Genomic DNA, 12,566 nt, shown 5'->3' on the forward strand with positions numbered 1-12,566 from the left:
AGTAGGCAGAGACAACACAAGAAGGCAGGGTCAACACAAGTAGGCAGTAACAATATAAGTAGGCAGAGACAGCACAAGTAATCAGGGACAACACAAGTATGCAGGGAGGGAGAATATAAGTAGGAAGGCACTAAACAATACCTTAGTGAAGCACAAAATAATGCCCCAGAAAGACCAAATACCACAGTTCAGCACAAACTACTGCAGCCCCCACCACAGTATTGAACTGTATCACCACCTTCTGAGGATGGCAATACAGTTAAATTTGGGAGGATACCTGCGGCCGCCAGCCTGGTGTATAAGTACCTGCCGCCCTTGCATTTATTAATGCTGAGAGCATCTGCCAGTCAGCAGCCATGAGGAGGGCTCGATCGGCCCCCTAAGCATCAGCCCACTGGGAAATTCTCCTTTATGGTCTATGGCCAGTCATCCTCTGTCTGCATGTATGAAAACATTTATGCTCTGTTATCTGTGCTCCAGCCATAATAGCTCATATGAACGGAATCTATCTGTCACCTGGCCATTACCGGGGTATCCTATCGTTAATACAGTATGCATTTACAAACCGTTCATAAACTTTCCAGATAGAATATAAGAAAATGGCTATAAAATATTATCACCCTGGTACAAAACCCTGGATAAAACAGGTCTGTACAGCGTGCCTAATTCAGACAGGTGTCGGAGGAGTCATAGGCATATAGGTCCATTCTTACAGTCTGGTCGGAGTGCATTATAACAATTGCCTTTTTATACAGGTGAAAACAATCAAATAATCTCTCTCATAATTCATTGTTATTATATATATTACATATGGTATTTATTAATTGCTACTTAATACTTTCTTTCTCTGAAGGAACATAGTAATTACTTTATGTTCCAGGGGAAAATCACTGTTGTATTGTCTTCTTTGTGCATTGCTGTATGCTGCATACCATATGTTGCTAATTTGCATTTCTCATGTTAAAAATAAATTACCATAAAAAGACTTATAAAAATAAATAAATAAATAATGCAGTATGTATGGCACATCTGTAGGATATGCCATAAGTGTCTGACAGATACACAGTGGTTCATGCTGAGTGCATGGTCAGTTGTGCACAGTGGTGGATGCTCAGCTCTCTCCATTCACTTTTTGGGAGGTCTGAAAACAGCTGAGCAGGAAGCAGGAAGTGTGGATGATTGATGACATCATCAAGAGAGGAATTAACTAGCTTCTCCCACTACTTGGGTTGCCACAAAAATGATAAATTTTGATTCCAAACCGGGGTTCCGGAAATGATCTCTGTGGTCACATGTGCTAGAATGCCACGTCACTGCTAGTGATGTCCTAGTGATGTGCCATTCTAGCACATGTGACCGCAGTCCCTCCATGAATGGAGACCAAGGACTGGCTCAGCTATTTTCAGGAGTCCCAAAAAGGGGAATGGAGTGGTGGCTGTGCATCCATGGTGTCCTCCCGTTCTACTGTCTCATGTCTCACTTCCAAAAACAGCCAAGTGTGCTTGCCCGACTATTTTTGGAAGTCTCAGAGTGGCACTCTTCTTACATGACAGGGTCCTGTTCTTGAGATAGGAGTGGGTTCCAGAGGTGGGAGCTGCACCTATAAGTCAGTTTACAACCTGTATACAGTATTACAGGTGGGAACCCTACTGCATGACCCACTCCTCAGCAATAGTAGAACTCTTAGCCTGGTGGACAATACAACTTTTGGTAAAATGATGGCAAATGCTAGCCAGGGTAAATAATATCTGACACTAATTGGTGCACACACTTAACGTTGTTGTCCAAGATTTTGATATTCATGACTAAGGTTGAGCGAATCAAACCCAACAAAGTGGAATTCGATCTGAATTTCAGAATAAATTTGATTTGCCCCATAGCAGAATTACCTTATGCTTCTTGGTAGGAAATCGATTTAACCTCAAATAATGTAAAAAACAAAAAAAAAAAAATCATACTTACCTCCTCCATTTGCTTGCGATGGCCCAGCCGCCGCCATCTTGATTGAAAATCTTGGCCGAAATCCTGTGTGTGACAACGTCATCTTTTGCCGCACAAGATTTTGTGCCAGATCTTCAACCAAGATGGCGGCGGATGACCCGTTGGGGGCAAATGCAGGCGGTAAGTATGATTTATTTGTTTTTTTTCTGTTAATTTTACACTGTGTTTTTACTCTCAGATGCCACGATCAAGTATGAACGCGGCATCTGAGGGGTACAATGATGAGGAGCGGTGCTATCTCAGCTCCTTGTCACTGGACCCGCTATTTACAAAAAAATGCACTTCATTTGTCACAAAGTGATTTTTTTTTTAAATTTGGCAAAGAAGACGAATCGAATTTTCCAAAACTTCACTGATCTCTTTTCATGACCCCAATGATAAGCTTTTTGGCGAGCATTGCAGCCACTTCCATAGCTAGTGATGTCATATTCATATATCACATGCGGGCCTGTCCCATTCAAGTGAATTGGGCTGAACTGTAATGCCAAGCACATCCACTATCAAATGGATGGAGCTGCGCTTGGTAAGCTGAGAGCAGGACCCCGCTGATAATAGAGGATAAGTCATCAATATGAGAATCCTGGAAAACCCCTTAAACTTCATTGTTTTCCTTCTTCCCTTGTGAACAAAAGAATCAGGCATGTTAAAATCCAACTGCCCTATCCTTCTGTCCCCTGGACATCTGCCATCGGAGAAGATTCAGGAGGCCTGCCATACACAGTAGATGGTACAGTAAGTCGATCTCTTCAAAACCGGCAGGATTGGCCAACAATTATCTAATGTGCATGATCTCCATAAGTCACTTGCAAGAAATCCAATCCATGGTAGAAATCTTGAAATTCTCATGCAACTTTGGACCTCACCAGCAAATATCGAGGCCATACACAAGTCACAGTAATTCTGCAACTCAGGGGCTAAATATTTTTGGTGGCCTTAGAGACCTAGCCTTAAAGGGATTGTCTCGAGAAGTCAAGCTCTTTTTATCATAGGGCTTCATGTAATGCTATATTTCCCTTGCTGGCCAGACATGACTTCCTCTGGATTACCCAACAATTTTGATGCAACCTACACCAGTCCAAGACTAAGCGGCCACAAATTCATAAAGAAGCAAAATCCTGTGCACCTCGGCCTCCATGGACGTGGAAGGGTTACTCCCACGAAAGACATCACCAAAATAGAAACCAAAGTTTTGAGGACTTACATCTTTTTCGTAACAGTAAACACTTAAACATAATCCAATTTCTCCCAATGAAATTCAGATTGCAATTATAAATCCAACAGTTGCAGGCACTTCAAAGACTCGTCTCTAATGAAATGATTAGCTCCTACGCTTCGCCAATAAGAAACAAAAATATATTAATGAATTTCGGAGGGAACGTCTCAGTCCCCGAAATTCTAAATTCTCATCTGTGATACGAGTGAACGTTTCAGCCGCACGGCAAGCGGCTGTGATTTGTTGTAGTGAGGCGGATCCAGTCGTCTCCCCTTCTGTGAGGAATGTATGCGGTTTCTCTGCACTTTACTACGATCATAAACTAAAATGCCAGTTTTAAGATGCGGCATCATTTCATAGCAATGTATCAATCTATTATGCCGTCATAATCCCGCCATAAATTCAGATGTAAAAAAGATACAAAGTTGAAAGCGGGTTCTAGAAACAAAAGCAAAAGCTGTATTCTGGTGCTTATGGGATTTTATAGGGTTTGGTAGTAAATTATTGAAAACAAAAAAGTACTGCTACCGTTAAAATACATCTCTTTCCAAATTCTAAAATATTAGGTGAGCTGGCTGCAGTGTGTGCTCCAGAGCTGTACTTCCTACAATAAATGAGAGCAGGAAGTATCAAATGTTGTCAGTCATTTTGGATTCACAGAGCATATTCTATTGGTCACCAGGTTATTTTGCACTTTCCATATCTTTCCTCCTAAATTATAAAATATTATGCTAATAGGTCTGCGGTGTTTGCTAAAGAGCTGCACTTCCTTCATTAATTGAGGACAGGAAGTAAAAAACATTGTCAGCTATTTCTGAGTCGTAGAACAGAATCTACCGGTCACCTTGTTGTGACTTCTCATATCTCTTACAGTAAATGAAAAAATATTAAGTTAATAGAGTAGCAGTGTGTGCTCCAGAGCTGCACTTCTTACAGTAATTGAGGACAGGAACAAACAAAAATCGTCAGCCATTTTGGATTCACAGGGCAGACTCTACTGGTCTCCTTTCATTTACCAATTCTTACATTTTTCGCACTAAATTATAAAATATAATGCTAATAGAGCAGCAGTGTGTGCTCCAGAGATGCACTTCATACAGTAATTAATCACAGGAAGTATTAAAAATTATCAGCCATTTTGAACTCATAGAGCAGAAGCTACTGGTCACCTTTGTCATTCACCACTTCACATATCTCTCCCTGTAATTTCTAAAATATGCCAAAAGAGCAGAAGTGTGTGCTCCAGAGCTGAACTTGCTACACTAATTGAGTCATAGAGCAAAATCTATTGGTCAACTGTTCATCTTCCACTTCCCATGTCCTTCTCACTAAAATAAATGATATAATATTATGCTAATAGATCAGCAATATATGCTTCAGAGCTGTACTTTGTGCAGTAATTGAGGACAGGAATTATCAAACATTGTCAGCCATTTCAAAGTCACAGAACAGTTGTTTCCCACTTCCCACATCCTTCCGTAAATTATAAAATATTATGCTAATAAAGCAGCAGTGTGTAATCCAGAGCTGCACTTCATTCAATTATTGAGGACAGGAAGTATCAAACATTGTCAGAGGTTTTGGAGTCACAGAGCAGAATCTTCTGGTCCCTGGTACCTAACCACTTCCCAAATCTCTGCCCCAAAATTATAAAATATTATGCTAATGGGTAAGCAGTTTGTGCTTCAGCGCCACACTTCCTAGAGTAATTGATGAAGGAAGTATTAAAGGTTGTCTCCTCTATCAAACACAGTCATAGAGGAGAGTCTACATAAAAAAAAAGAAGCTATACTCACCCTCACTTATCCCCTGCCGCTGCTGTTCTACTGTTTACCGATCCCTGCTGCTCTCCACTTCCTGGTCCATGCTTAATACACAGAAAGTGGCAGCCAATCACTGGCCGCAGTGGTGAACAACCTCAACCAATGATTGGCTAAGAAGCATCTCCTTATATTTCCTTTGTATCGAGTTAGGACCGGGAAGCAGCAGAGACCTGGTAAGGGTGGAAATGCCAACGTTAGAACTCAAATTTCTTAACTCATCGCGTTATCTTGAGACAAAAGCCATTGAAAAGCAATTGAAGGTGTTTGCTTAGATTAGATAACACAACTCAGAAATCTCAGAAAACAGGAGTGTTAACTCTACTCCATCCGTATATATACTGTTGCAAGAAAAAGTATGTGAACCCTTTGGAATTATATGGATTTCTGCACAAATTGGTCATAAAATGTGATGTGATCTTCATCTAAGTCACAACAATAGACAATCACAGTCTGCTTAAACTAATAACACACAAAGAAATAAATGTTACCATGTTTTTATTGAACACACCATGTAAACATTCACAGTGCAGGTGGAAAAAGTATGTGAACCCTTGGATTTAATAACTGGCTGAACCTCCTTTGGCAGCAATAACTTCAACCAAATGTTTCCTGTAGTTGCAGATCAGACGTGCACAACGGTCAGGAGTAATTCTTGACCATTCCTCTTTACAGAACTGTTTCAGTTCAGCAATATTCTTGGGATGTCTGGTGTGAATCGCTTTCTTGAGGTCATGCCACAGCATCTCAATTGGGTTGAGGTCAGGACTCTGACTGGGCCACTCCAGAAGGCGCATTTTCTTCTGTTTAAGCCATTCCGTTGTTGATTTACTTCTAAGCTTTGGGTCGTTGTCCTGTTGCAACATCCATCTTCTGTTGAGCTTCAGCTGGTGGACAGATGGCCTTAAGTTCTCATGCAAAATGTCTTAATAAACTTGGGAATTCATTTTTCCTTCGATGATAGCAATCCGTCCAGGCCCTGATGCAGCAAAGCAGCCCCAAACCATGATGCCCCCACCACCATACTTCACAGTGCCTCTTTTTCTCCACACATAGTGTTGTGTGTTTCTTCCAAACAACTCAACATTGGTTTCATCTGTCCACAGAATATTTTGCCAGTACTGCTGTGGAACATCCAGGTGCTCTTGTGCAAACTGTAAATGTGCATCAATGTTTTTTTGGACAGCAGTGACTTCCTCTGTGGTATCCTCCATGAAATCCATTCTTGTTTAGTGTTTTACGTATCGTAGATTCTCTAACAGGGATGTTACCATATGCCAGAGACTTTTGTAAGTCTTTAGCTGACACTCTAGGATTCTTCTTCACCTCATTGATCAGTCTGCACTGTGCTCTTGCAGTCATCTTTACAGGACAGCCACTCCTAGGGAGAGTAGCAGCAGTGCTGAACTTTCTCCATTTATAGACAATTTGTCTTACCGTGGACTGATGAACAGCAAGGCTTTTGGAGATACTTTTATAACCCTTTCCAGCTTTATGCAAGTCAACAATTCTTAATCGTAGGTCTTCTGAGAGCTCTTTTGTGCAAGGCATCATTCACATCAGGCAATGCAAACCCAGAACTGGTGTGTGTTTTATAGGGCAGCTGTAACCAACACCTCCAATCTCATCTAATTGATTGGACTCCAGTTGGCTGACACCTCACTCCAATTAGCTCTTGAAGATGTCATTAGTCTAGGGGTTCACATACTCCACCTGCACTGTGAATGTTTACTTGGTGTGTTCAATAAAAACATGGTAACATTTAATCCTTTGTGTGTTATTAGTTTAAGCAGACTGTGATTGTCTATTGTTGTGACTTAGATGAAGATCAGATCACATTTTATGACCAATTTGTGCAGAAATCCATATCATTCCAAAGGGTTCACATACTTTTTCTTGCAACTGTATAAATATATATATATATATATATATATATATATATATATCAGAAAAATGTATCCCCACCATTTAAAGCTAGGGGGTATGGTTTGCTCACATGATGTGTCAGCGCCCGAGAGTTCCATCCCAGTAGACCTGATTGTACCTGGTAAAGCTAATATGAAGAAGACAGGTAAAAGTGATCATCACACAGTTATAAATTCTTCAAAATTCACAGCCGCATAAATAATATTCACATCATCAGCAGAATATAATTAGAAAATTGTATGGTACATCTTGTTGCGCCCGATACAGAATTTTCCGGAAGTTGCCATATTAAGATTTAATTGCCTGTGTGTTGTACAGATTGCTTCCTAATATTGAGCAGGTATAGCGGCTGCGAAGTCTGATTTACATATCATTCAGTTTCTTTGTGCAAAGGAAAGAAAACAGGGAAGAGTTTAAGAAAATGTATCAAACTGAAGCCTTGAGCTTTGTTCAGCTATTTTGCGGCTATATACCATATGGTATGGAAATATGTGCAAGGGGAGGCGAAGGCATTGTAACAACACCTCGAAAGCTTTGTCTCCAGAAGAGCAGCACTTTCCCTGTGAGTGTGGAGGATGATATATTGTTTTTATGTGCATTATCTTTGCCTCCGATATTAGATGTCTGTACATATATATGAGCTCTTATGAGATGTCTGGGAGAGATGTGCAATGGAATTTATTACGGGGACGGGATAATAAGACCACGGTGGCATCTGCATGTGTCTGTAGGCAGAGCAGCTTTTCATTTCTTTCATTTATTACTTTGTTCATGCAAATACAGTGCAAAATCACTGATAAAAGATATAACTGATTGAAAGTGGGAACATACATACTCCGCCGACAAAATAGGCTTTGTTTGTCTTCTTAATGGAGAAAAATATCCAATATTTAGTTGCTTTAAAAGGACACAAATTCCATAGTATTTCTCTATTTGTGTTGCAGGCAAGGAAAATAAATCATAAAACATTTCCAGGGCCAACGAGACACCAGTAACTACAAAAGCTGAAAGAAGAGATGGGAAAAGACATGCTAAAGCCAGGGTTAGGCAGCTGCCTAAGGCACCACTAAAAGGGGGCAAAAATTAAAAATAAGAAATCAGTCAGGTGTTTTACACCCCAACCATTCAGTAGGTTACAATTTAAAGGGGTATTTCTTTCAGAAGCAATTATTACCTATCAACTAGATCTTTGGGGGCCACCACTGGACCAAAGTCCACCACTCTGGCAGTTAGTGAGGTCCTAGTGGCAGGACACCCAAAGAGCTAACGGTCCTAACCAATTTATTGATAGTGATGAGTGACATAGGCAATATTCGAATTCGCTATATTTCGCAAATTTTGGGCCGAATATTTACCATAAATTAGCAAATTCGAGATCTCCAGTCATTGCTTACTAGGTTGCAAATATCGGCAATGTAATATATTTGCGATAAATTCGCGATTAGAATATTCAACACTATTCGCGGATATGAATATATAGCACTATATTCTAAATATTCGCGAATTCTCAAAGTGGCGATATTCGCGATGAAAATTTGTGATTCGAATATTCGCGCTCAACACTATTTATTGATTAGGTCAGGGGTAGGCAACCTCCAACACTCTCGGTGTTGTGAAGCTACAACTCCCAGCATGCATCCCAGAGCCCAGGAGGTGGAGCCTGACTGTGAAGTGCTCTCGGCTCACTACATAGCTCCTCCCTTCTGCTCTGGGTGACAGCTGTAGTGGTCTCCTGGTTGGATGCTATAGCTCTCACTCAGTGAAGAGGGGCCATGAATCAGCTCAATGCGGAGAGCACTTCACAGTGAAGCTCTGCCCTTGGCAATTGCAGAAGCAGAATCTGGCAGAATAAAACTTCATAATCACACTACTCCTGATGATTAAAGCTCAAGATTGCATGTTTAGACAGCTTTCCCCAGCCCCACCTAGAACTTCAAATTGTCTAGCACTTTAGATAGCCTTCTCCATGTCCCTAATGAGCGCTCTCCTTTCCTGTAACACATTGCGTGCCGAATTAACATACATTATATATACAGTTCGGTAACTCTTCAGAACCTTTCACTTTTTTCACATTTTGTTATGTTGCAGCCTTTTGCTAAAATCAAAAAACTCACATTTCCCCCATCAATGTGCACTCAATACTCCATAATGAGAAAGTGAAAACAGAAAAGCTAAAATTTCACATCGACGTAACTATTCAGAGCCTTTACTAAGACACTTGAAATTTAGTTCTGGGGGGTTCTCCCGTTTCTCTTGATCATCTTTGAGATGTTTCTACACCTTAGTTGGAGTCACCTGTTGTAAATTCCGTTTATTGGACATGATTTGGAAAGACACAGCCCTGCCTATATAAGGTCTCACAACTGACAGTGCATATCACAGCAAAATGTAATTAAACAAAATTCTGCTGTACCGAAAGTTCCCAGGAACACAATGGCCTCTGTGGTTCTTAAGTGGAAGACGTTTGTAACAAACAAGACTCCTCCTAAGGGCTCGTTCACACAAACGTTTTTTGCGTTCTGTATACAGGAGTTTTTTTTCGTTCCGTATACGGTCCGTATACGGAACCATTCATTCAATGGTTCCGCCAAAAATAAAAAGGACTGTATGCATTCCAAATATTGAATGAGATAGAACATGTCCAAATATTGCAAGCAAATCACATTCCATGGCTCCATTCAAGTCAATGGGTCCGCAAAAAAAATGGAACACATACGGAAATGCATCCGTATGTCTTCCGTCTCTGTTCCATTTTTGCGGAACCATCTATTAAAAATGTTATGCCCAGCCCACATTTTTTTTATGTAATTACTGTATACTGTATATGCCATACGGAAAAACAGAACAAGAACGGAAACACAACGAAAACAAAAAACGGAACAACGGATCCATGAAAAACGTCCCGCAAAACACTGAAAAAGACATACGGTCGTGTGAACGAGCCCTATAGCTGTCCGCCCCACTAAACTAAGTAATCAAGGGAGAAAGGCCTTGGTAAGAGAGGTGACCAAGAACCCAGTGGTCACTCTGGCTGAGCTCCAAAGATGAAAAGCCTGCATGAAGTACCTGAGCAGACCCGACGGCTGGAAGATGGTAGCAAGAGGCAGATCTGGGCGCCTGGAGAGGTGAGAGGAGCAGCCGCCGCTGTAAAAGAAAAATATGCATCATGGATATAGTGTAACTGCCACTAGTTCTTACAATGCAGTAACCATACTGTAACAGTGAATACATGGGAGATACAGTCTTTACAATCTGCTGGTAAGCCTTTTTTTCATTTTTAATGGAGTTTTTTAAAATTTTTTACACATTTGTTCTTTTGTCTACTACGAACAAAGACACACAGGGATTCCATTGTTTAAACATGTAAGATACAGTACCTTATACTTCATTTCTGAGAGCATGCGTGGGAGGAATAATCAAGATTGCTTTTAGTGATATATTTCTATTTTTTTTTAACTTTAACTGAATGAAATTGGATGCCTATTTTGAGCTTATGACCTGGAAAATATGATGACAACCTTATTAAACGGGTTTCCATCATTAGAAAAACATGGCTGCTTTCTATTAAAAATAGTGCCACACCTTTCCGCTGGTTATATCTGGTATTGTGCTGAACTCTACTGAGGTGAGGATGAGCTGCAATACCAGGCAGAACCAGTGAAAAGGCACGGCACTGTTTTAAAAAAAAATAAGTAATCCTTTTGGACATAGTGAGGTGAATATATAGTAGAAGGCAGTGTTTAAAAGGTATCTCTGCTCAACAAGTATAATGGCCACAGTGTTTGGGTCTATGGTCGCTAGTGTTGAGCGAATCGAAGTATCTGAAGTAGACTTCAATCCAGATTTCAGGAAAAATTTGTTTCACCACAAAACCAAATTTCCTTGCGCTTCGTGGTAAGGAATCAATTTTTCCTAAAATGGTGGCTGAAAGTAAAAAATTATACTCACCGCATTCACTTGATCGTGGAGAGGCCTTCCACTCCCATCTTGATTGACCTGCAGCAAGCGTGATGACCTCACCATGTGATCACGTGATTAACCCTTGATTACCCCTGAAAGGCGGCATGTGCTAAGCGTTGAATGCGGCATCTGCGGGGTTAAATGATGGGGGACAATGTGTTTGCCACTCCCCGTCATTGCGCCACTCCATATAATGAAAAGAGATTCATTCGTAATAAATAAAATTTCTTATCAAAATTTGGCAAAGTTTAATTTTTCAAAACTCTGCATCTCTAGTAGTCACTATAATAGGGCGAGGTCCATGCCTTGTAACCATGCAGTGCACTTCAACACCTTCTCATGGTCATGGTGGTGCTCTGATGGACAGTATAAACGTTACGGGTAGTATAAGAGTAGGAAAACATGGCTGATTTCTTCCAAAAACGGTGTCACTCTTATTTATGGGTTATGTCTGGTAATACAACTCTTTCGACCAACCAAGGACAACATCTGCATGGAGTTTGTATGTTTTTTCGTTGTGTTTACATGGCTTTCCTCCAGGAACTCCGAGTGATGACAATCTCTTCACAGCTCTGTGGAATATGTTAGCACCATTTATAAATAATTCCTATGAGTTACAGTACATAGGAATCCCAGTTACCTAAACAACATGAGGATAATAAGACTTCATCAAACATTGGTGGCCAAGACTGTTGGCTGTTCTGAAACCTATGGTGCACAGAAGAACTGAGAGTGGTCAAGGCCCATGGACAATAATGTCCATCACTAGCCACTTATCAACTGTCATAGTTATGATAACTCTTCAGCAACCCTAATGAATTACATATGAGCAACATTGATCTCTTGTGTATCAGATAAAGGCTGGGGCTCTTTTCGCCAAGGGCCCTTGGGTACTGGATGGCATTCCACTGGTGGTTGAGTTTCATCTAACAGTATTACCCACCAAACTACTCTACAATGTGGGTCTTCTTTATTGTTGCTGAGACCATGGATAAGAGTGGCATGGATAAGGATGGTAGATATTGGAGCCTAAGAGACCTCAGAATGTTCAAAAAATTATTATAAGGGTCCACACACCTAAACATATGGATTTACACCCAATGGTAGATCAAAAAGGAAATATCCATATTATTGTTTATCTTCATTAAAGTGGTATTCCCACATGAACATTTATGGCATATCCAAAAAACATGGCCTAAATGTCTGATAGGCGGTCGTTCCCCCACTGGGGCCCGCACCTATCTCAATAATGAGGCTCCGTCTTGGAGGAATGAAGAGGTGGCCATTAGCGTTGAGCGCAAATATTCTAATCGCAAATTTTTATCGCTAATATCGGCACTTCACGAAAATCTAGGATATAGTGCTATATATTCATAATCGTGACTATTCTAGAGGTTTTTTTTTATCAGTACTACTGCTTCTTGCTTGTGGGCCAATGAGAAGGCTGCAATATCTTTGTCAGAGCTTAGAAACATCCCTAGCAACCAATAGGAAAGTTGCCTGCCCCTTACTATATAAGAACCTCCCTAGCAGCCATTTTTGTGTTGTTTTTTTAAGTTCTGAGAGAGAGAGAGCAGTGTCATTGCTGTGCTCTGTGCTTTGCAGACTCATCTGGATCATTATTTAATTACTTTAGATAGTTAGTT

Source organism: Bufo gargarizans, unplaced genomic scaffold, assembly GCF_014858855.1.
Source record: "Bufo gargarizans isolate SCDJY-AF-19 unplaced genomic scaffold, ASM1485885v1 original_scaffold_1578_pilon, whole genome shotgun sequence".
Lineage (NCBI taxonomy): Eukaryota > Metazoa > Chordata > Amphibia > Anura > Bufonidae > Bufo > Bufo gargarizans.